A 26,037-nucleotide genomic window follows, 5' to 3' on the forward strand; every position below is an offset into this window, starting at 1 on the left:
ACTCCCGCCCAACTTGGTGTCGTCTGCAAACTTACTGAGGGAGCACTTGATCCCCTCGTCCAGATCATTGATAAAGATATTGAACTGGACCGGCCCCAGTACTGAGCCCTGGGGAACACCGCTCGTGACCGGCCGCCAACTGGATTTAACTCCGTTGACCACAACTCTCTGGGCTCGGCCGTCCAGCCAGTTTTTTACCCAGCAAAGAGTGTACCTGTCTAGGCCGTGAGCCGCCACCTTCTCTAGGAGAATGCTGTAGGAGACAGTGTCAAAGGCCTTACTAAAGTCCAGGTAGACCACATCCACAGCCTTTCCCTCATCCACTAGGCGGGTCACCTGGTCATAGAAGGAGATCAGGTTGGTCAAGCAGGACCTGCATTCCATGAACCCGTGTTGGCTGGGCCTGATCCCCTGGTTGTCCCGCACATGGCTCGTGAGCGCCCTCAAAACGAACCGCTCCACGATCTTCCCCGGCACTGAGGTCAGGCTGACCGGCCTGTAGTTCCCTGGATCCTCCTTCCGGCCTTTCTTGTAGATGGGCGTCACATTGGCGAGCCTCCAGTCGTCCGGGACTTCCCCTGTTAACCAGGACTGCTGGTAAATGATGGAGAGTGGCTTGGCAAGCTCCTCCGCCAGCTCCCTCAGTACCCTCGGGTGGATCCCATCCGGCCCCATAGACTTGTGCGCGTCCAGGTGGCGTAGCAGGTCATTAACTTCTTCCTCTTGAATTATGAGGGGTTTATCCTGCTCGTCGTCCTTGTCTTCCAGCTCAGGGGGCTGAGTACCCCCTTTAATTAAACTGGAGATAGTTCAGGCAGTAGCCCTTGGGCCAGTCCGGGCAGGACAAGATGTAAAGAACGTGCTCTACACGTCAGCCGGGGAGAATGGTCCTACCTGGAGCCTCTGGCAGAAAGCACCAGGGGAGACTCGAGGTCGACCCTTAGGGTTCTGGAGTCGGGGATACAAAGGATCCGAGGCCCGCTACACTCCAACTGAGAAGGAGATATTGGCAGCATATGAAGGGGTTCAAGCTGCTTTGGAAGTGGTTGGTACTGAAGCACAGCTCCTCCTGGCACCCCGACTGCCGGTGCTGGGCTGGATGTTCAAAGGGAGGGTCCCCTCTACACATCATGCAACCAATGCTTCTTGCAAGCGTGAGTCAAGAATTTCTTCATCGCAATTACAATCCAAAGTAAGATCAGCCCTTCTACTCTGTCTGGGGAACTGTTCACTGGTAACTGGACCGTCGTGAGACAGGTTTTTCCTGACAACTGGAGCAGCATTATTCCTGAGAGAACCCCCTTGTGTCATTGTCTTTCCTTGCAACTCACGTACCCATGCCTCTAGCATGAAGGTAGGTTTTCCATCCCACTGCCTCATGTCCTCTCCGTGGTCACGCAGGTAAAACCACAGGGTGCCCCGTGGTGTGTACTTTCTATATTCTCTCTCTTGAGGAGAAAAACGCTGACTCCTAATGGTTGAGATACTGGACCATACAGGTGGGGAATAGGACATATCCTCTTTGAGTTGCTGGACCTCCCGGGACAGTTTCTCCACAGCCGAGACAAGGGAGGAGTTGACAGTTTCTTTGTCTGTTAACCACGTCATCCACCGTTGGTGCTTCTTTTTCTGCCCAGGACAGTACTGCCAACGAACTGGCATACGACGCTGGTGCGCTCTGTACCAACTTCCGCCACATGGGTCGCGTACACTGGACGTCATCTGGATCTTTGGGCGTTTGGTCGTTGTCCAGGTCACTATAAACCACCTCCAGCACGCCTAGTTCTCTCAGGTACTGGATACCTCTCTCCATAGTGGTCCGTTTGCCTGGGTTATATATAACATCTTCCTTGAAGGGATACCTTTCCTTCATGCCTGACAGCAGTCGCCTCCAGAGGCTGAGGGCCTGTGTCCCTTTTCCAATTGCTTTGTCGATGCCTCCTTCCCTAGCAAGGGATCCCAGGTGTTTGGCTTCCTTCCCCTCTAATTCCAGGCTACTGGCCCCATTATCCCAGCATCAGAGCAGCCAGGTAACAATGTGCTCACCTGGACGACGGCTGAAATCTTTCCGCATATCTCGCAACTCATTCAGGGATAGGGATCGGGTGGTTTCCGTCTCGTTTATGAGTTCTTCCTCTTCCTCCTGCCCTCCTCGTGATGGCCCTGCTTTTCTATCATCCCTTTCTAAATGACCTGACTTCCGCTTCCAAGATTTCTTCTTCTGTACAGGGGCAACGGATACCAGCGACGGTTGATCCTCTCGTTCAGCTGTAGTACCCGTCGCAAGGGTTTGGATTAGCCGCGGTGTCCATCCCTGGGGTTGGAGTAGCCGCAATGCCTGCCGTCGGGGGTTGGAGTAGCCACAGTGCCTGTCATTTTGTCATCAGTATTGGAGACCTTCTCTTTCCCTTGAGGGTTCTCAATAGTGTTGAACAGGGCTCGGTAGGCATGGGCCAGGCCCCAGCACATCGCAGTGATCTGGGTCTCTTTGGAATTGCCAGGGTGACAGCATGCTTTCTCCAAATATTTTACTAATTTTTCAGGATTCTGCACTTGTTCAGGGGTGAAGCTCCAAAACACTGGAGGTGCCCACCGTCCTAGGCATTTGCCCATACTATCCCACACACCCTGCCACTCATAACTATCCAGCCTCAGGGCAGATCTCTGGCTGGTATTCTCAAATAGTTGTTTAACCTTAAACAAGGCCTGAGACACATTCAGGAGACATAGCAATAGGAACATGCTGGTTTGAACATCCCAAGGATATTCAAAATCCTCAAGAGCTATTGTAATCAGCCTGGAGGTGAAGGGGAAGGTGAAGGAAGCTGTCCCCCCCGTAAATTGGCTCTCCAAGGAGAAGAGGTAAAAAGTGTAATTACTAATAGTTTCCAAAAGATAGCTCCCGAAGCACAGGAATGACGGCAATGCTGAGTACAGTCTCCTGAACAATAATTTTATCATACCATAAGCCAGTGTTACACAGTATAGCAAAACGATAACCTTACTCCATCTCCCAGAGATGAGAATCCCCACATAAATACTGACAAACAGCAGTATATACAGCCAGTAGGATGCTTCATACCAAAACTTACATACCAAGTACAGATCCAACAACGCTGAGAGCAAATCAACTGACATTGTGACCAGTGACTACTAAACTGATATAATGAATGCTTATAACAGATTTGTTTTAACCCGCTTAGGTCAGATGTGTCATTATCTCAACCCTTCGTGCCCCATGTTGGGCGCCAAAAAGGACTGTTGTGGTTTAACCTGGCAGGCAGCCAAACACCACACAGCTACTCGCTCACTCCCCCCACCCCCAGTGGGACAGGGAGAGAATCGGAAGGGTAAGAGTGAGAAAAACTCGTGGGTTGAGATAAAGACAGTTTAATAGAACAGAAAAGGAAGGGAAAATAATAATAATGATAATGATAATGATAATGATAATGATAGAATATACAAAATGAGTGATGCACAATGCAATTGCTCACCACCCGCGCTGACCGATAACCAAGTAGCGATCGGTACTTCCTGGATCACGCCTACCATTCATATACTGAGCATGACATCACATGGTATGGAATACCCCGTTGGCCAGCTGGGCTAGCTGTCCTGGCTCTGCTCCCTCCCAGCCTCTTGTGCACTTGGCAGAGCATGGAAGCTGAAAGTCCTTGACTAGCAGGGTACTTAGCAACAACTGAAAACATCAGTGTGTTATCAACATTCTTCTCATACTAAATCCAAAACACAGCACTAGGAAGAAATTTAACTCTATCCCAGCCGAAACCAGGACACATGTACAGCAAAAACAAGAGCATGGTGCACATCAGATAAATTAATATTGAGAACAGATGAATCAATATTGTGTCCTGCAACTGTTAACAGATATAAATCCCTGAATACGCTCTGTTTAATCTGTTATTATCTCAAACCCTTCAAGCCCCACATTGGACGCCAAAAAGGACTGACGTGGTTTAACCCTATCCAGCAACAAAACACCACACAGCTGCTTGCTCACTCCCCCACCTCTGGTGGGATGGGGGAGAGAATCCGGAGGGTAAAAGTGAGAAAATATAGTAAAACAGTAGTAGTAATAATAATAATAATAGAATATACAAAGCAAGTGATGCACGATGCAATTGCTCATTACCCGCTGACCGATGCCCAGCCAGTCCCTGAGCAGTGATCGCTGCTCCCCAGTCCCCTCCCCCAGCTTATATACTGAGCATGACATCATATGGTATGGAATATCCTGTTGGCCAGTTTGGGTCAGCTGTCCTGGCTATGCTCCCTCCCAGCTTCTTGTGCACCTGGCAGAGCATGGGAAGCTGAAAAGTCTTTGACTAGAGTAAGCACTACTTAGCAACAACTAAAACATCAGTGTGTTATCAACATTCTTCTCATATTAAATCCAAAACACAGCACTATACCAGATACTAGGAAGAAAATTAACTCTATCCCAGCCGAAACTAGGACACCTGCTCACTTAATTACTCTCTTGCAGCCTTTATGCTATAATTTTCTTTCTTGTGGTCCTGCAGTTTTAAAGAAAATGGAATAGGAATTATGTGAGGTCAGCACTTTTATCTAAATTTATCCAGTGACATTCTACCACTATGAACTCGCTGTAGAAGGATTAAAAGTATGTTGCTGGTTCAACATTTCTTATTACCCACATTGAAACAAAGAAGTTCCTCACAAACTCTCTAAGACTCAATTTGGAGTTTTAGAAAGCAGGTATTCTTTATTGCGACGTCGGACGCACAGGTGATCGCTCCACCTAGTGTGCGTACCAAATTACTCAACCATAGAAGTTATATACAATTAGAATATACATATTCATTACATTTCCGAGAAATAATCTAAATATTCATGTTATTTCACGGAATTCATTAACATATGCAAAAGTCTTTGACGCATGCGCTCTTGTGTTCATTGATGGTCTTTCAGGGTCTCCTGGTGGTCTTTTAGGGTCCTCTGGTGGTCGTCGATAGTCTTTTTCACAGTGTCCTTTAGTTGAACTCAGTCTTTACGCATGCTCAGTTTTAACTCTTGGCTTAATTAGTACAATTCTCATTATCACAAACTAGCACTATCCCCTTATCTATTTTACTCAAGATTCTAGGTTAGCCTCTTTATCTATTTTACGCAGAATACAAAGTTTCAAGGCCTTTTTATCTACTGGATGTCCGGCCTGTCTATTCACGAAGCATTCCTAACCCATCTTCATCATTTCAACCAAAGAACCGTATGTCTCTTTGCTGTTCCTTTGTATTTGGTATCAATCTCTATCAACATAAAAGGCATGGAAACTACCAGTACAAAATTTCCATATTCAAAGAATAGGATAAATCCAAATTCATTGTGGTCCATTGGATTATGACATGAATATGGGGAAGGAGCAATATCCCAAAACATCAGTAAATATAGGATACAGGAATGCAATGACAGGGTCAGGAGTGGACTGCAGCTACAGTGTGAAATATTCCCTGTCTGGGGAACAGCTGAGAATGCAGTATTGACTGACATCTTTCTGGGCCACAAAGATTTCCACCATCTTTTTGTTTTTACCTTCCTTTTACAGGTGAAGTCAAATGTGAGGCACCAAATAACAAACTGGATAAGTTCACAGGAACTCTTACTCTTCGAGGAGAGAAGTATGCCATGGACAATGAGAAGATGCTGCTGAGGGGCTGTACTATTAGGAACACAGAGTCGTGCTTTGGTCTCATTATTTATTCCGGTGGGTGGAAAAATTGACATGTGAATTGCAGAGCACAGCAACATTAGCACGGAAGTACATCACACCCAGTAAGCACAAAGGAGCCAAGTATTTTCCTCTTTGGAAAATATATTTCTACCAGGTACAAGAACAAAAGCAAAACATTACATGAGATCCCTTGGCTTAACTCTAGGCTAGAAATTGTGCATATTGCAGGGGATTTTAATCTGAGATTTTTTATAGTGGTCTATAAGAGAAAACTAGGTTGCAAATGCTACATTACAACATCCAATTCCATCTTGATTAATTGCTTTAGTAAGCACAAGTGTTAATGTTAATTATAATCAACTATAATCCTCAAAGTGTTATTGTTCTGTGTATAGCCCTTGCCCAGAACTGGGTTAAAAACCAGTTAATAAGAAATCAGAATGATGAAGTTAGTGAGTGGGTGTTTGATTGGAGGAGATCAAGATGTATATGTTTTAATTTAAGAACACTATGGTGATAGATAGTTTAGTTTGTTGCGGATTCTATATTGTTCGCTTCTGTAATTTTAAACAATGAAGATTTGTTGCTTAGAAGTTAGGTAACTAACAGGTGTGTGTTTGTAATTGTGTGGAGTAGTAATTAATTATAAACTGTGTGTTTTAGAGGTATTGTTAGATTTAGTGATAATTAATTTTAGCTATGGAAACTATAAACAAACGTGGTCCAAGCATGGCTCAGGGACAAATTGCGACCCTATAAGGAAAAGATGAAATAAGTTCATGAAGAGTTCACTACCCTGCCGACCACCAGAGACCACTCGAGACCATCAAGAAGACCCTACAGACTTTAGTGCGCATGTGTCTAGGATGACGTAATATTATAATTAGTTCTCGGAAATGTAATGAATAAGTAAAAGAAAAATTTAAAATATGTATGAGAAGCATGGATATAAACAGAAAGGTGACTAGACCAGGTGTGCTTGATTTGTGGCAAGTCCACCGAGCACCCAGGCCTGAATAAAACAATATCTCTCCTGAGCGTGTAGAATTGGTTACTTGCACGCCGGGCACGAATCCGCTTTTCGGACAACACAAGTAGTCTTTTATTTTGGAAATGCATGCAGCAAAATACTTGAGAGAAGTCTTGATCAATCAATAAGAAAGAATATAAGAAATAAATCTGTTTAAGAATTAAATCTGAATTAAATCTTCCTTTACTGGTCTACACTGGGCCAACTAGAGTCTTTCTATCCCCAAGCTTGTTCAAAATTTTTCACTCTTAAGTGTATTTGATTAAAAATTCCACATCATTTCTATGTGATTTTAATCCATATTGGAATATCAGGGTCATCAATAATATTATTGTAGACTATTAGATCTATGCTTTTTATGAGCATAAACCTTCTATTGTTTCTATACTGCAGTAGACATGTGAGATGATGTATAATATATAATAACAGAGCAGTATCAGGTATTCTATGAAAAGTAATTAAACCTGAAAGGGAGGATTGTCTGTTGAAAGAAGAGAACAGGATCAAAATCCAGAATTAATGGCTTTATGTGACTCTTTCCATATAATCTAAGGCAAGTGACTTAACCTTTTTCTGCCTAAGTTTCCCACTGGCACTGTAAACTATATGTACCTGCCTTCAAGAAAGCTGTGATGGGTATTTATGCTGTAAAGCACAGTGGGGCCTCAGAGGGAATCAGCTTTAGAACTGCTAAGCTTTATTACTAAAATTCATGAGTGTGTTTCTGTCCTGGTTCCGTCTGGGACAGAGTTAACTTTCTTCCCAGTAGCTTGGGGGGTGTTCTGTGTTTTGGGTTTGGTATGAAAGGAGCGTTGATGGCCCATTGATGCTTTGGTTGTTGCTGGGTGATGCTTGCACTGGGGAGACTTTTGGTTTCTCTTTTCGGCCTCCCATGCCCTGCCACGTGCAGGGCAAGCTGGGGCAGGGGGGGGAGCACAGCTGGGGTGGTTGACCCAGCTGGCCAATGGGGTATTCTATACCATGTGACATCATGCTCAGTATAAAAAACAGAGGTGTGGGGGGGCTCACCCCCGTTCGTGACACGCGGTCGGCGGTCGGTGAGCAGTTGCATTGTGCATTGCCTGCTTTGTATATTCTGTTATTGTTGTTGTTCTCATTGTTATTATTACTGTTCTACTCCATTTTATTTCAATTATTAAACTGTTTTTATCTCAACTCGGGAGTTTTCCTCCTTGTGCCCTCCCGATTCTCTCCCCCATCCCACCGGAGTGGAGGGTGAGCGAGCAGCTGCGTGGGGTTTATTTGCTGGCTGGGGTTAAACCACGACAACATCCCAGTTACCAGTGAAAACCCAGGACTGCCATATTTCTAACCGCTCCCGTCACACAACCCACTGAGCTGTTTGCAGAGAAATGTTTACTGAAGTCATACTGAGCTGTTTATTGACAAACCACTATCCTCACTGCCTCCCCCGAGCTTTCCCCAAATTCTGTGAAATACCAACCATTAGATCTTTTTCAATGTCTTCATATAACTCCGACAATTTATCTTCCTGTCCTTCCAAGGCAGTGCTTGCTTCATGGTGACACGTGATCCAGTCCCAAAAGCAGTCTTCGTCCAAGTTTTTATAGGCCACCACGAGTGTCCTCAAACCTTCACCAGCAAACCCCTGCGAGACAGTGGTGAGGCAGAATAGGTCAAAGAAGAACAGTCTGCTCACTTGGGCTTACATAGGACCCTCAGAAAGCAAATGGCTATTTGTAAAAGCTTCTTGCCTGAAGTCTGCAGAGGAAGGGTGAAAAATTCACACCTTAGATCACAAACCTTGGGGTACTTTTTAAAAACTAGGCGGGGGGGCTGAGCGAGCAGCTGCGTGGGGTTTATTTGCTGGCTGGGGTTAAACCACAACAGTTTCATCTCCAGGGCCAGACACCAAACTAACGCAGAACAGTGGAAAAACAACTTTTAAACGGACGAGCATTGATTGCCTCATGAATATCCTTTTGTTGGTGGTAAGTCTGATTAATGTATCTTCATTTCTTCAGATGTATTCATCATTTCCAGATGCTCCACATCTTTGTCCACACAAATGAGGGAATATCAGAAGTGACTAATGATAAAAAGAAAAATTATGTAGTAATTTATTAGCAGCCTGAGTTCTGCAGCGCCTCTGCAAGTCCATCTTGCAAAGCAAGGCAATTACATTGACAGTGTTAAGGACCTTTCTTCTCAGCTTTTCATTTGCTGTGCTCTCCCTCGCTATGCATTTTTTGGTGAGAATCACTTTGAAGCCTGCAATAAACATTAGCAGTTCTCCCTCTTCTTCCTGATTTCTTGGCATCTTTGGTGATATCTGCATAGGATTTGTTAATTTACATGATGCCAGCTTCTGACTTAACACATTAGGGTAAAATGTTAGACATGGTCTCATTAATACTTGGAAACTGGTGTTTTTAGCAGTTGGGAAATTTGAGAACACTAGTCATATAGCAGGCACTCTCCTCAAATTAGAAAACAGATCTGATTTGAGGATTAAGCTTGTCAGTGGTTTTAACAAATGGCAAACACTTCCAGGCAGAGGTATTGATTCTTTTACAGAAACTCTCCCAAGATTTTACTGCTTGAGTTCAAAGCCACTCAGGGAAGGGACTATTTTGGTTGTTACTGCCAGTCTGCAGAGACATGCATTCTGATACTGCTTTACTCAATGTTGCTTGAAGAAAAGCTATTTAGTTTCAGGCTTTTATTTTCCTTTGGGTGCAAGTTTGTCATGCTTTTTCATGCATGCTGCACCACCTTCAGTTTATGACACTGGGAAGATCTGGTCACTCCTGCGGTCACCTCTTCCCAGCAGTGCCTGCTGTTCCCTCTTCTTCCCTCCTGCCCTTGCTCTCCAGCCCAACCTGACAGCCAGGCTGGGGCATGGATCCATCCCCAGGCACTGGAGCAAGCCCTGGGGAAGACAGAGCTCGAGGCATCCAACAGCAGCCTGCCCATCACAGCAAGGCTGTCCTGAGCTCTCCCTGCCCTCCGTGACTTTATGCCTCCTCAGCACTGGGGCTTATAGCACAAACATCTCCAAGATTGCCCCACTCTCCAACCTTGCCACTTCATTCCAGCCCCTGTCCTCCTGCTTTTTTCTCAGAATCCCAAAAGCCCTTTAGGTGGGCCCAGGGATGGGAGATGTTAGTGGACAGAGCCGGTTGTGCCTCTGTGAGACTGAAATTGTACCAAAGCAGCAGAGGTTAGCCCGACTCCCAGAGCTGTGAAGTAGTGTCCTGAACATCTGCATGTGCATATTTGCTGTAAAGCAGTGCCACAGCAGAGAGGCACTTCAGGGTCATCTTCAAGCCCTCTTGAGTCCTTGCTCCGTGTACAGTAAGGACATGCCCTTGACTTTAGTAACCTTACACCAATCTCTGCCAAGTGAAAATCTTGCTTACCATCATCAGCTGGTTTTCCTCAGTGTTTTCTTCTCTCACACTTAAGGGGACAGCAAAAACAAGCAAGGTTTGGGCCTCTTACATTCAGAATTTTGCAGGTATTTGAAAAAATTCACATTTTCTTAGTTGTTCTGCTATGTTATAGCTGGAAAGGAGGAGTGACTGTGGGGTAGGGCTATGGAGGATCCACAGGGCACAGAAATGGAGCAGAATAAAACTGAATAGGGAACTCACAATTTAGCATTCGATTAAGGTTTGCCAAATCTTCTTTCGCAAGTCAAGGGTCCCACCCAGAGCTTTCAGTCTGTTTGGCCTCTCTTCATGAATGTGAACAAGATGAATTTTACCTCCTGGCTCTGTTTTAAAAAAACTGAGCAAGTTGCAGTTGATTGCATCAGCCTCTGCCTGGGTTCTTGGGCGCTGATGGAGCCAAGTGTGTGTTTTTCTCCTTTACACATTTTTAAGGCACCTAACATTTTGGTGTCTAAGCTCTGTCCTACCCTAAAACACCAGACTTTTTGCACACCGAAGGGGATGTGGCATCAGGTCCTCCCAGCTCACTGGGTAGTTGAAGGTTCCAAAGTGCAGTCATAAAAAGAGGCAGTATATTGTGCTCTTGAGTTTGGAAATACAAATTAGCCACAGTTTGCTATAAATAGCTCATTTTAAGTGTAATGAAACTTGTTCCATATTAACATTGGCAAAGCTATTTTGTGTTTAATTGTCCATAAAATTTCCAGGAACAAAGCAGTGTTTAAGCACTGGAAAAAAGGAGAGCAGAGTTGCTACCCTGGACTTCAGGAGAGCAAACTTTAAGCTATTCAGGGAGCTATTTAGCAGAGTACCCTGGGAATCTGCTTTTTAGGGCTTAGGAGTCCATGAGTGCTGGTCAGTCTTTAAGAACCACCTTTTAGAAGCACAGGAGCAGGCAATTCCACTTTGTCGCAAGTCAAGCAAGCGGGGCAGAAGACCAGCTTGGCTGAACAGGGAACTCCTCGTGGAGCTCAAGAGGAAAAAGAAATCTCTGGAATCGAGGTCAGGCTTTGCAGGAAGATTGCAGAGCTGTGGTTCGTATATGCAGGGAGAAGACACGAAAGGCCAAAACTCAATTAGAGTTGAAAGTGGCCAGTGTTGTGTCAGATAACAGGAAGGGCTTTTTAAAGTATGTTAATAGCAAGAGGAGGTCTAAAGAAAACATTGGACTGATACTTGTTGAAGATGGTCACCTGACTAATAGGGATGAAGAAAAAGCGGAGGCATTCAATGCATTTTTTGCCTCAGTCTTTAATAATACTGATAGACCGGTCCTACCCGGACTTGCTGCCTGGTCCCCTGAGTCGGAGGACCACTAGTGTGGGAACAGTGCCTTTCCATTTGTGGACACTGAAATTGTAAGGGACCAGCTGTATCAGCTGAATGTTCACAAGTCCATGGGGCCTGATGGGATTCATCCCAGAGTACTGAAGGAGCTAGTGGATGTTACGGCAGGACCCCTCTCGATCATCTACCAAAGGTCTTAGGAGTCTGGGGAGGTCCCCGCTGACTGGAAGCTAGCCAACGTTATGCCAATTTACAAGAAGGGTGTGAGGGAAGACCCAGGGAACTACAGACCTGTTAGTCTAACCTCAGTTCCTGGAAAAATTGTGGAGAAGGTCATAGTGGGTGCTATTGAAAGGCATTTGAAGAACAATGCAATCATCAGGCACAGTCAACATGGGTTCACAAAGGGAAAGTCCTGTCTAACTCATTTGATATCCTTCTATGATAGGGTCACCCGCCTAGTGGATGAAGGGAAGGCGGTGGATATAGTTTTTCTGGATTTTAGTAAGGCTTTTGATACTGTCCCTCACAGCATCCTTCTGGACAAGTTGTCCAACTGTGGGATGAGCGGGTTCACGGTGCGCTGGGTGAAGAACTGGCTGAAGGGCAGGGCTCAAAGGGTTGTAGTGAATGGGGCTACATCTGGCTGGTGACCGGTCACCAGCGGTGTTCCTCAGGGTTCAATTCTAGGGCCAGTCCTGTTCAATATATTTATCAATGATCTGGATGCAGGAGTTGAATGCACCATTAGCAAGTTTGCTGATGATACCAAACGGGGAGGTGCTGTGGACTCTCTTGAGGGACAAGAGGCCTTGCAGAGGGATCTAGATAGATTCTAGCATTGGGCAATCATCATGTGGTGGGGTTAACCCTGGCTGGACGCCAGGTGCCCACCAAAGCTGCTCTATCACTCCCCTCCTCAGCTGGACAGGGGAGAGAAAATATAACAAAAGGCTCATGGGTCGAGATAAGGACAGGGAGAGATCATGCAACAATTACCGTCATGGGCAAAACAGACTCGACTTGGGGAAATGAATTTAATTTATTACCAATCAAACAAGAGTAGGATAATGACAAATAAAAACAAATCTTAAAACACCTTCCCCCCACCCCTCCCTTCTTCCCGGGCTTAACTTTACTCCCAAATTCTCTACCTCCTCCCCCCTGAGCGGCGCAGGGGGACGGGGAATGGGGGTTGCGGTCAGTTCATGACATGTTGTTTCTGCCACTCCTTCCTCCTCAGGGGAGGACTCCTCACACTCTTCCCCTGCTCCAGCGTGGGGTCCCTCCCACGGGAAACAGTCCTCCACAAACTTCTCCAACGTGAGTCCTTCGCATGGGCTACAGTTCTTCACAAACTGCTCCAGCGTGGGTCCCTTCCACAGGGTGCAGTCCTTCAGGAACAGACTGCTCCAGCGTGGGTCCCCCACGGGGTCACAAGTCCTGCCAGAAAACCTGCTCCAGCATGGGCTCCTCTCTCTCCACAGGTCCACATGTCCTGCCAGGAGCCTGCTTCAGTGTAGGCTTCCCACAGGGTCACAGCCTCCTTTGGGCACATTCACCTGCTCCGGCGTGAGGTCCTCCATGGGCTGCAGGTGGATATCTGCTCCACAGTTAACCTCCATGGGCTGCAGGGGGACAGCCTGCCTCACCATGGTCTTCACCATGGGCTGCAGGGGAATCTCTGCTCCTGCACCTGGAGCACCTCCTCCCCCTCCTTCTTCCCTGACCTTGGTGTCTGCAGAGTTGTTTCTCTCACATATTCTCACTCCTGTCTCTAGCTGCAGTTGCCATTGTGCAGGGTTTTTTTCCCCTTCTTAAATATGTTATCACAGAGGTGCTACCGCTGTCGCTGATGGGCTTGGCCTTGGCCAGCGGTGGTTCTGTCTCGGAGCCATCTGGCATTGGCTCTGTCGGACATAGGGGAAGCTTCTAGCAGCTTCTCACAGAAGCCACCCCTGTAGCCTCCCCACTACCAAAACCTTGCCACGCAAACCCAATCCACATTAATGGGATGAAAGTCAAAATGCCGGATTCTGCACCTGGGATGGAGTAACACCGGACACCAGTATAAATTGGGGGAGGAGTGGCTGGAGAGCAGCCCTGCAGAAAGGGATCTGGCTGTGCTGGTTGACAGTAGGCTCAACATGAGTCAGCAGTGTGCCCTGGCAGCCAAGAGGGCAAACCTCATCCTGGGGTGCATCAAATACAGTATAACCAGCCGGTCAAAAGAGGTGATTATCCCGCTGTATTCAGCGTTGGTGCGGCCTCACCTTGAGTACTGTGTGCAGTTCTGGGCCCCACAATTTAAGAAGGATGTGAAGGTCCTTGAATGCGTCCAGAGGAGGGCAACAAAGCTGGTGAGAGGGCTGGAAGGCATGTCCTGTGAGGAGTGGCTAAGGACTCTGGGCTTGTCTAGTTTGGAGAAAAGGAGTCTGAGGGGTGACCTCATTGCTCTCTACAGCTTCCTGAGGAGGGGAAGTGGAGAGGGAGGTGCTGAGCTTTTCTCCCTGGTATCCAGTGATAGGACACGTGGGAATGGCTCAAAGCTGCGTCAGGGGAGGTTTAGACTGGACATTAGGAAGCATTTCTTTACCGAGAGGGTGGTCAAATCCTAGAACAGGCTTCCTAGAGAGGTGGTCGATGCCCCAAGCCTGTCAGTGTTTAAGAGGCATTTGGACAATGCCCTTAATAACATGCTTTAACTTTTTGCCTGAAGCGGTCAGGCAGTTGGACTAGATGATCGTTGTAGGTCCCTTCCAACTGAAATAGTCTCGTCTCTTCTCTTCTCTTCTCTTCTCTTCTCTTCTCTTCTCTTCTCTTCTCTTCTCTTCTAAGCAGGACTCGCCAATGGAGTCCTGGTTAAATGTCACCCTGGTCTGTCCCAACAAGGGTTAATCAGGAGTAAACCTTTCCACATGGCAACCATAGCTGTTTTTTTCATGTTTGGGAGTGTTTCTCAGGGACCTGAGAAAGAAGTGAATGTTCCTCTGACTGGGATGCACCTGCCAGCTCCAGGAATGCTTTTTCCTCCAAAACTTGCTTTTTAGCAGGCTTGGGGAAGCATGTTTTCAGAGAAATAGAGCTGTCACCTTCATGTCTAGACACCTTATTGCTTCAAATCCCAGAGCAGAAATCAAAGTGCCAATAAAGAAACCAAGACAGTTTTAATTCACAGTCCGACAGGAAATGTTTGTCAAAAGTCACCTCCTCTTTACAAAAATCCTACTCAGTCCTGCAGAGGATCTCTTGCAGGCCCTGCATGGGCAGGACCCAGAGAGGGAGTATGTCCACGGTGGGAAGCCCCATGAGCATGTGCAGGTCTACAATCACTTTTTTTCACGTCCTTCTCTTGCAGAGCTGTGGTTATGATTACAACAGCCTGTACACAGTTGTTTTTCTGCACAGAAATTAATCTCCGGGGCCACTGTTAACAGCTCAGTCTTTCACATTTGTCTCAAAGTAAACAGCATGTTAGTGAACTTTGCGTAATCATGAGTATTGCACACAAGTTGAGCTGTTAGGGACGAGAGCGTTGACATGCAAAATGTACATAAAGCAAAATGTACATAAAACAAGTGCAGTAGTAGACAAGAACTGCTGTGATATGGGAAAGTTCACATGGGCTGTCTTGCCCCATGTGTATTTCTGTTGCTAAATCATACGTTGAATTTCCTACATGGATTGCGATATTCTACAAACTGACAATTTTTAACCTGTGGGGCAGTGAGGAATCATTCAGGGTACAGTGATAAGATAAAAGAGCTACCTGGCTCTTCTGTTTAATTTCTTTTACAACAGACAAGGTCTGCAGAGAGAAGTAATATTTTTTACTTGACCAACAGAAATATCTATAAAAATGGACAGACTTGTCTATTTTCTCCGTCTATGTCTATTGGTTTAATAAAGGTCATTACCTGTCCCCAGGTCATGCCTCTCATATATCCTTAAGTCATGATGATTACAACAGCGCAAACTGAAGTCTGTTTTTACTGCTGGTCACAGAGGTTTAAAAACACTGCACCACATTCCTTACTAGCAAGCAATATTGTCTCCATTTCACAAGCGGAGTAATTTATTGGGCTTCCCACAATTAAATAGAAAAGCTACTACTGATGTGGGAAATAAATGTGTCTCCTGAAACTCAGCCCAGCACCTTTACTTACTGCAGTCCCCTTTTAGCAGTTTCTTGGTATTAAAACTCAAGTTGGTCAGACGTGAACTTTTCACCAAGTGATTCAAATCACTCCATAAAAGTATCCTTCCTCCTCTCATAGATTACCTCAGCAATACAAATATCAGCTTTACCAGCAATGTTTCTACATTTGTACCTCAATTATTGTTTTTTAAAAAAGGTTGATTACTGTTGTAATGTGATTGTTACTGGGTGGCCTTATACATAATGGCCCAACTTACTGATATTTCCTCTCTTATGACCATACTTGCAAGAGATGATTTTTCTGTTGTGCAGCCTGTTGATTCCATATCTTCACATTTTTATTAGGATGTTGGGGTTTTTGAAGTCAAATATTTGAAGAAATCCATATCAACAGAACTGGTTTTATTATCATTTGTCCAGGCATGATGTCAAGCTAACTTCAGTTTATCTGTCCCACGATCACCATTTCTACCTTTCAAATACTGGAATTATGTTAGCAGATTTTTAGTACGGTGGAGCTTCTCAGTTTTCAAAGCACTGTTAAAAATTAACTTTACTGGTTAAGAGAATTTCTCAGCTAGTCCCTCTAAGCTTTCATCTTTAAATTACCTGGACCCACTGGATTGAAAATGCTTATTATTAGCAGATAGAGCCACATAGCGTTCCTCATCACAGAAGATAATCTGTCTTTTCCATCTGCTACATCATATGGGATAGATACTTCCTTCTGCTTCCTTCCTCCTTCATTCATGAAGGACTGTCTGTTGAACATGTCTGCCTTTTCCACACCTCTGTTTATGAGTTTACTGTTTTATTTTCTTGATATTTTATATGACTATTAGATATTCATAGTTCTATAATTCCTTGCATTTTATATTAATTTCTATTAAGTTCCCTTCTTCCCTTCTTTTTGTATTCTTTTCCAAATAATTGCTATGTTCTTATCTTCTTTTAATCAAAAAAAATGCTTTATGACCTATTTAATGTTTTTGTGTCTTTTAAATGGTGTTCCTGAGCAAGTCCCAGTTTTCACTAATGTGTCCCAGTTTGAAATTGTCTTCCCAGTTGCTGTTCCCCTGGTTGCTTTAGGCTTCAGGAAATAGGCTTCCCTAAAGTCCAAGGATACACATCACTGGTTAGTGTTGCTTTCTATTGCTCAAAGGAAATGTAATCAGATTGTGATGGCCGGTACCAAGGCAACCATTAGTTCTGAGTCAGTGTATTACAAATTATCTTTAGTAGTTTTTTTTAGAAATGGTGAGGAAAACTATGATACATCCAGCAAATGGCCAGAAAAAATCCTCCAGGGGGTTTCTATTTCCAAGTGTGCAGCCAGATGTTTGAGGAGCAGCACCTCAACTCACCTCTAATGAGATTTGATGTTCTGCAGCCAGCTGCCCATGAGCACCCTGGTTTAGGTGTCTACCTGAGACTTAAATCCCCAGCTGTTTGAGATTTTGTGATTCCAAATTGCCAGACTCTGCACTGTGTAATTTTGTCCTTGAGGTAAAAGTGTCATGACTTTGCTGTTTTTTCTCCTTCACCCCTAGGAACCTTTCCCTGAGATTCAGGCTGTCCAACCCAATCTGATTAGGGTCTTCTGATTAACCTGTACATAATAAATTCATTGTTTCTAAAATGCAGTATCTTTGGGGTTTTTTTTGCAGATCTTTGCATTTTTAGCACTGATGTGTCTTATCCTAGCCATTGGCAATGGCATCTGGGAGTATGATAAAGGCTACTACTTTTAGGTCTATCTGCCCTGGGCAGAAGGTGTCAACTCTGCCTCCTACTCTGGCTTCCTTATGTTCTGGTCATATGTGATCATTCTAAACACGGTGGTGCCAATTTTGCTCTACGTCAGGTATGTGCCAGAACCTCCTTTCACGTTTCATCTTAGGAGAGTTTTAGCTTTTGCCTTAGCTGGGAGCAGCATTTTCCCTGGACACAAATGCAACCCCACTGTGGGTGATGGCACACAGCCAAGGCCAGCTCTCTATGCTGTTGCCATCTAGTGAAGACATCTAATAGCCCCTGCTTTCTTTGTGGGTCTTGACTAGTCAGAATAAGCCCCACGTGGTTTTAAAAGGACAGCGGACTAAAAACATATTGTCTTCTTCCATCGGACCCTTTCCTCTTCTCCTCAAGTCCATACTTTATTTGACAGGGCCTAAAATCACTTTGTTGGGTAACTCTACACCACAGTGATGCTTTTCTTCTTTCTGCTGCCTTCGGAGGTCTTTGTCAGGGTTAGAGCTGGGACAGCAGTGAGCCCTTGAAGAGGAGAGGATAATTTTGCAGTTAAAGGGGAGATGTAGGTGTAGGATGCCGTAGGAGTAAGACTGAAAGCTTTGCACTGCCCACCAAAGTGAATGGCATGTTCTTCAAGGTGGCTGTAGGGCTCATGTGAGGAGTGGATTGCCAGGTAAGTAGATATAATCAGGTTGAGGATCCATAGTGCTCAGTGCTGTATGAGCAGGGTGAATGCCATCACTTCCCAGAGAACATAGTGCTATGTTGGTTATTGGAAATAGGCAACTAGGGGTAAAGGGTAGTCAACGTGTCCATGATGCTTTCAAAACCTTGAGGTTGGGGTGTAGACTGACTAGGCCTGTATAGTTTATTGCTGGACCTAACTCTTCAGGCAGCTTTGCTACTGACTGCAGAGTGAATCCTTGCTGTGTAATTCACAGAGATCATTTGTGAAAAGTTTGTGATGTCAAACTGCAAAGGACAGCTCTTACTTCTGGTGCTACCGGGAGGGGTTAATAGCTACGCTCGGAGTTAGGGGTTGGGAAGTTGTGCTCTGGGACTCTCTTTTCTGTTGGTAAATATGAGGAATTCATCCCGTTCCTTTCCAGTATGTCACACCAGTAGCAAAGTGGAAATTCATGTCACCTGCGAGCTGATACAGCTCCTTGGTTGTGTTGAGTTACACAATGACTAGCTTATTGTGAAGCTCTGGGTTGTTTCAGTCATGGGTGTACTCATCCCCGGCACCGCAGCTCAGCCCAGCCCAGAGCCCTGCTGGAAACGTTCCCTCTCTGAGCACCAATCCCTAAACTGCACCAAATGAAAACCACTGCTGCTGCCACCTCGCTTTTCAGTCTGGTGATGTGGCCTGCCCGGCGTGTACTACTGCCGCTCATTCACAGTGGGATTAATGAGGGTTTGGGGGAGTCTGGGTGAGAAAGAATGATTTCTTGCTGTGTGTCTTAACTCATTGCCCAGCATAATGATTTCCGTCACTGTCCTGGTTTCGGCTGGGATAGGGTTAAATTTCTTCCTAGTGCTGTGTTTTGGATTTAGTATGAGAAGAATGTTGATAACACATTGATGTTTTCAGTTGTTGCTAAGTACCCTGCTAGTCAAGGACATTCAGCTCAAGAAAAAAACCAAACCAAACCAAACCAAACCAAAACAAACCAAGCATTGGGAGGAAGCACAGCCAGGACAGCTAGCCCAGCTGGCCAACGCGGTATTCCATACCATGTGATGTCATGCTAAGTATATGAATGATAGGCGTGTTCCAGGAAGTAGCGATCGCTACTTGGTTATCGGTCAGCGCGGGTGGTGAGCAATTGCATTGTGCATCACTCATTTTGTATATTCTATCATTATCATTATTATTTTCCCTCGTCTATTCTGTTAAACTGTCTTTATCTCAACCCACGAGTTTTTCTCACTTTTACCATTCCGATTCTCTCCCCGTCCCACTGCGGGGTTGGGGGGAGTGAGAGAGCGGCTGCGTGGTATTTGGCTGCCTGCCAGGTTAAACCACAACACTTCTTTTTGGCGCCCAACGTGGGGCTCAAAGGGTTGCTATGTCTCCTGAATATGGTTCAGGTCTTGTTTAGGGTTAAACAACTATTCAGGAATACTGTCCAGAGATCAACCCCGGCAACAGACACGGTGGCTACTCAAACCCCCACAACAGGCACTGCAGCTACTTCAACCCCCACAACAATCACTGTGGCTACTCAAACCCCGGCAACAGTCACTGCAGTTACTCCAACCCCCGTGACAGGCACTGCGGCTACACAAACCCTCGTGACGGGTACTACAGCTGAACCAGAGGACCAACCCTTGCTGGTATCCATTGCCCCTGTACAGAAGAAGAAATCTTGGAAGCAGAGGTCAGGTCATTTAGAAAGGGATGATGGAAAACCAGGGTCGTCACGAGGAGGGGAGGAGGAAGAGGAAGAACTCATAAACGAGATGGAAACCACCCGATCCCTATCCCTGAGTGAGCTGCGAGATATGCGGAAAGATTTCAGCCGTCGTCCAGGCGAGCACATTGTTACCTGGCTGCTCCGATGCTGGGATAATGGGGCCAGTAGCCTGGAATTAGAGGGGAAAGAAGCCAAACAGCTGGGTTCCCTTGCTAGGGAAGGGGGCATTGACAAAGCAATTGGAAAAGGGACACAGGTCCTCAGCCTCTGGAGGCGACTGCTGTCAGGCATGAAGGAAAGGTATCCCTTCAAGGAAGATGTTATATATTGCCCAGGCAAATGGACCACTATGGAGAGAGGTATCCAGTACCTGAGAGAACTAGGCGTGCTGGAGGTGGTTTATAGTGACCTGGACAACGACCAAACTCCCAAAGATCCAGATGACGTCCAGTGCACGTGACCCATGTGGCGGAAGTTGGTATGGAGCGCACCAGCGTCATATACCAGTTCGTTGGCAGTACTGTGCTGGAAAGACGAAGAAGCACCAACAGTGGATGCCGTGGTTAACAGACTCCCGGAATACGAAGAAACTGCCTCCTCCTCCCTTGTCTTGGCTGTGGAGAAACTGTCCCGGGAGGTCCAGCAACTCAAAGAGGGTATGTCCTATTCTCCACCTGTATGGACCAGTATCTCAGCCATTAGGAGTCAGCGTTTTTCTCCTCAAGAGAGAGGATATAGAAAGTACACACCACGGGGCACCCTGTGGTTTTACCTGCGTGACCACGGAGAGGACATGAGGCAGTGGGATGGAAAACCTACCTTCATCCTAGAGGCACGGGTACGTGAGTTGCAAGGAAAAACAATGACGCAAGGGGGTTCTACCAGGAAAAATGCTGCTCCAGTTGTCAGGAAAAACCTGTCTCACGACAGTCCAGTTATCAGTGAACAGTTCCCCAGACAGAGTAGAAGGGCTGATCTTACTTTGGATTGTAATTGTGATGAAGAAATTCTTGACTCACGTTTGCAAGAAGTGAGAGATGGATGCTATGATCAGCACTAGAGGGGCCCTGCCTCCGGCCTGGTGGAGGAAAGGGACAACCGGGTTTACTGGAACGTGTGGATTCGATGGCCTGGCACATCAGACCCACAGGAGTATAAGGCTCTCGTAGACACTGGTGTACAGTGTACCCTGATGCCATCAAGCTATAAAGGGGCAGAACCCATTTGTATTTCTGGAGTGACAGGGGGATCCCAAGAGTTAACTGTGTTGGAGGCCGAAGTGAGCCTAACCGGGAATGAGTGGCAGAAGCACCACATTGTGACTGGCCCAGAGGCTCCGTGCATCCTTGGCATAGACTACCTCAGGAGAGGGTATTTCAAGGACCCAAAAGGGTACCGGTGGGCTTTTGGTATAGCTGCCCTGGAGACGGAGGAAATTAAACAGCTGTCCACCTTGCCTGGTCTCTCGGAGGACCCTTCTGTTGTGGGGTTGCTGAGGGTTGAAGAACAGCAGGTACCAATCGCTACCACAACACTGCACCGGCGGCAATATCACACCAACCGAGACTCTCTGATTCCCATCCATGAGCTGATTCGTCGACTGGAGAGCCAAGGAGTGATCAGCAAGACTCGCTCACCCTTTAACAGTCCCATATGGCCAGTGCGAAAGTCTAATGGAGAGTGGAGACTAACAGTAGACTACCGTGGCCTGAACGAAGTCACACCTCTGTTGATTCCTGCTGTGCAAGACATGCTAGAACTCCAATATGAAGTGGAGTCAAAGGCAGCCAAGTGGTACGCCACAATGGATATCGCCAATGCGTTCCTCTCAATCCCTTTGGCGGCAGAGTGCAGGCCACAGTTTGCTTTCCCTTGGAGGGGCGTCCAGTACACCTGGAACCGACTGCCCCAGGGGTGGAAACACAGCCCTACCATTTGCCATGGACTGATCCACACCGCACTGGAACAGGGTGAGGCCCCAGAACACCTGCAATACATTTATGACATCATCGTATGGGGCAACACAGCAGAAGAAGTTTTTGAGAAAGGGGAGAGAATAGTCCAAATCCTTCTGAAGGCCGGCTTTGCCATAAAACAAAGTAAGGTCAAGGGACCTGCACAGGAGATCCAGTTTGTAGGAAGAAAATGGCAGGACGTACATCGTCAGATCCCAATGGATGTGATCAACAAAATAACAGCCATGTCCCCACCAACTAGCAAAAAGGAAACACAAGCTTTCTTAGTCGTGGTGGGCTTTTGGAGAATGCATATTCCAGATTACAGCCTGATTGTAAGCCCTCTCTATCACGTGACCAGGAAGAAGAATGATTTCAAATGGGGCCCTGAGCAACAACAAGCCTTTGAACAAATTAAACAGGAGATAGTTCATGCAGTAGCCCTTGGGCCAGTCCGGGCAGGACAAGATGTAAAGAATGTGCTCTACACGTCAGCCGGGGAGAATGGTCCTACCTGGAGCCTCTGGCAGAAAGCACCAGGGGAGACTCGAGGTCGACCCTTAGGGTTCTGGAGTCGGGGATACAGAGGATCCGAGGCCCGCTACACTCCAACTGAGAAGGACATATTGGCAGCATATGAAGGGATTCGAGCTGCTTTGGAAGTGGTTGGTACTGAAGCCCAGCTCCTCCTGGCACCCCGACTGCCAGTGCTGGGCTGGATGTTCAAAGGGAGGGTCCCCTCTACACATCATGCAACCGATGCTACGTGGAGTAAGTGGGTCGCACTGATCACACAACGGGCCCGAATAGGAAACCCCAGTCGCCCAGGAATCTTGGAGGTGATCACGAACTGGCCAGTGTGGCGAATAAGGACACGGACTCCGTCTGAGAGGGCACGAAGACGAAGATGAAAAAACCCTTTATTATACAGCACAAGCGCCTTTTTATACCTCACATTATGCCACGTATGCACTTCAAAGAATTCCCCAGTGCATCCCCCAAGCAAAGGTCATCTCGACACTCTTCCACTAATTTCCTTATCTTTGTCACGCCCTCAGAACCGTTAACTGCCACCTCTTATCTCCCTTTTTCCCACGGCTTCTTTCACTTCCCATCTTCCCATGGCTTCTTGTTTACCAACGCTATGATACTGCTTGTACTCTCAGACATTGATTCCTCCACATCTCCCCCTTTTTCTTTTACAACAAACACTAAGCTAACTGACTTTTCTATTGTTCGTTTCACACATTGCAATAAACATAGTACACACACAAGAATACATACAAATACAATCTAACGTATAATTCCCAGTTCAATCAAACTCATTACCCATTTTGCCAAGCCCCAATAATTCTATCTCTTGTGGCTCTACACTCACGGGCGGATGGTACACCAAACATCCGTCCCAATTGTCAGTCACATTGCGGCCGCCACTACAAAGTGTTGCATGCGGCTCCGTGAGACCTAGGGTCCAATTGTTCCACGGGAGTCCCACTAAGCAGGTGGAAAAAGGATCTCCAGGTGACAAGAGCAAAAGGCAAATGGTCTCCTGGCCTGTCTGATTCGCAAGGGCGATCCAGACGTTCTCTTTGGGCTGCGGTGGGGCCCAAAACACACTTACGCCTGCGACAACGGCGAAAAAGACGGCTTGACAAACCGCGCTGGTACCCATCTTGGTCCTCGATCTGTGGAGACACAAGCATACCCTCGACCCCAGGTTATCAATGAAAACGGGCCTTCCCACTCATGAGATTCCAGGTTTCTCACCTTTACCCACGCCTTGTCCCTTATGATTGCCTCATGACCTTCAACAGAATCAAAATGTCTGCAAATCGGGGGTCCACCTTCCTCAGCCCACCAATTGAGAAAATTAAGAACATAAACGGCTTTTGCCAATCTTTCCTGTGGGGTCAAATCCCCTACTCCCCCTTTTTGTTTTGTTAACATGTCTTTGAGCGAACGGTGCGCGCGCTCAACAATGGCTTGCCCTGTGGGACTGTGTGGAATTCCCGTGATATGAGGGGTCCGTGCGGCTTGGGCAACATACCCGGGGCCGTTATCTGTTTTTATTTTGCTCGGTACTCCGAGAATGGAAAAAGCAAGAAGAAAATGTTTTCGGACATCCCGGGATTTTTCCCCTGTGTGGGCTGTGGCTGCAATTGCTCCCGAAAATGTATCCACTGAGACGTGGACACATTTGAGTCGACCAAAGTCGGGAAGATGTGTAACATCAGTCTGCCAAAGTTCGAGTGCCTGCAAGCCACGAGGGTTGACTCCCCCCGGCTGTGGAGGGCCCGCACACTGGCACTCAGGGCATGCAGTGACATTTGGCGTGCTTGCGTAAGTGGTAAATGAAACATTCCAGCCAAGGCCTTAGCGTTCTGATGATAAAAGTTATGTGAACGCCTCGCTTGCTCAAATTTCCCCGGGACAACAACAGCCCCTGCAAGCGAATTAGGAAACCGGTTTCCCTCAACCAGGGGCCCCGGCAATGCAGTATGAGATCTGATATGTAACATAAAAAAAGAGTGGATCCTTCAATGAATGCATTCTCTGAGGGTTTTAAACAGAGCAAAAAGCTGGGCATTATTTACATCTTTCAAATAAGCAAACTCCATGCGGGACACTACCCCTGCAACATATGCAGAATCAGTCACGATGTTGACGGGGCATTGCCATTTTTCAAACACTCGTACCACTGCCGCCAACTCCACGATTTGTGGTGAACCGTCTTGTTTCTGGATATCAGATTGCCATTGATCATGGTCATCTTTCCAGACAAGGACAGACTTACCCGTGTGCCCGGACCCATCCGTGAAGACGGGCCGGAAGGAGGATCCGGGAACTACAGGCCGGTCAGCCTGACCTCGGTGCCAGGGAAGATGATGGAGCGGTTCGTTTTGAGGGCGCTCACGAGCCATGTCCGGGACAACCAGGGGATCAAGCCCAGCCAGCATGGGTTCATGGAAGGCAGGTCCTGCTTGACCAACCGGATCTCCTTCTATGACCAGGTGACCCGCCTAGTGGATGAGGGAAAGGCTGTGGATGTGGTCTACCTGGATTTCAGTAAAGCCTTTGACACTGTCTCCCACAGCATTCTCCTAGAGAAGCTGGCGGCTCACGGCCTAGACAGGTACACTCTTCGCTGGGTAAAAAACTGGCTGGACGGCCGGGCCCAGAGAGTTGTGGTCAACGGAGTTAAATCCAGTTGGCGGCCGGTCACGAGCGGTGTTCCCCAGGGCTCAGTTCTGGGGCCGGTCCTGTTCAATATCTTTATCAACGATCTGGACGAGGGGATCGAGTGCTCCCTCAGTAAGTTTGCAGATGACACCAAGTTGGGCGGGAGTGTTGATCTGCTCGAGGGTAGGAAGGCTCTGCAGAGGGACCTGGACAGGCTGGATCGATGGGCCGAGGCCAACTGTATGAGGTTCAACAAGGCCAAGTGCCGGGTCCTGCACTTCGGCCACAACAACCCCATGCAACGCTACAGGCTTGGGGAAGAGTGGCTGGAAAGCTGCCCAGAGGAAAAGGACCTGGGGGTGCTGATTGACAGCCGGCTGAACATGAGCCAGCAGTGTGCTCAGGTGGCCAGGAAGGCCAACGGCATCCTGGCCTGTATCAGAAATAGTGTGGCCAGCAGGAGTAGGGAGGTGATTGTGCCCCTGTACTCGGCACTGGTGAGGCCGCACCTCGAATACTGTGTTCTGTTTTGGGCCCCTCACTACAAGAAGGACATGGAGGTGCTGGAGCGTGTCCAGAGGAGGGCAACGAAGCTGGTGAAGGGCCTGGAGCACAAGCCTTATGAGGAGCGGCTGAGGGAACTGGGGTTGTTTAGTCTGGAGAAGAGGAGGCTGAGGGGAGACCTCATCGCGCTCTACAACTACCTGAAAGGAGGTTGTAGTGAGGTGGGTGTTGGTCTCTTCTGCCAAGTAACTAGCGATAGGACAAGAGGAAATGGCCTCAAGTTGCGCCAAGGGAGGTTTAGACTGGACATTAGGAGAAATTTCTTTACTGAAAGAGTGGTCAGGCCTTGGAACAGGCTGCCCAGGGAAGTGGTTGAGTCACCATCCCTGGAAGTATTTAAAAGACGTGTAGATGAGGCACTTAGGGAAATGGTTTATTGGACATGGTGTGTTGGGTTGACAGTTGGACACGATGATCTTAGAGGTCTTTTCCAACCTGTATGATTCTATGATTCTAATTGCGCCAGCGTTTTACAATCGAGCGGACATAACGTATAACTCCTCATGACTGACCCTAGCATGTTCGCAGAGTAGGGGGCAT

At 46.9% G+C, this 26,037-nt stretch overlaps 1 pseudogene; it reads left to right on the forward strand.

The window, feature by feature from the left end:
- Positions 1-26,037, forward strand: part of LOC142074961 (phospholipid-transporting ATPase ID-like) — a 131,322-nt pseudogene that overhangs the window by 23,784 nt on the left and 81,501 nt on the right.

The sequence above is a fragment of the Calonectris borealis genome, chromosome W (genome assembly GCF_964195595.1).
Source record: "Calonectris borealis chromosome W, bCalBor7.hap1.2, whole genome shotgun sequence".
In the NCBI taxonomy this organism is placed as follows: domain Eukaryota; kingdom Metazoa; phylum Chordata; class Aves; order Procellariiformes; family Procellariidae; genus Calonectris; species Calonectris borealis.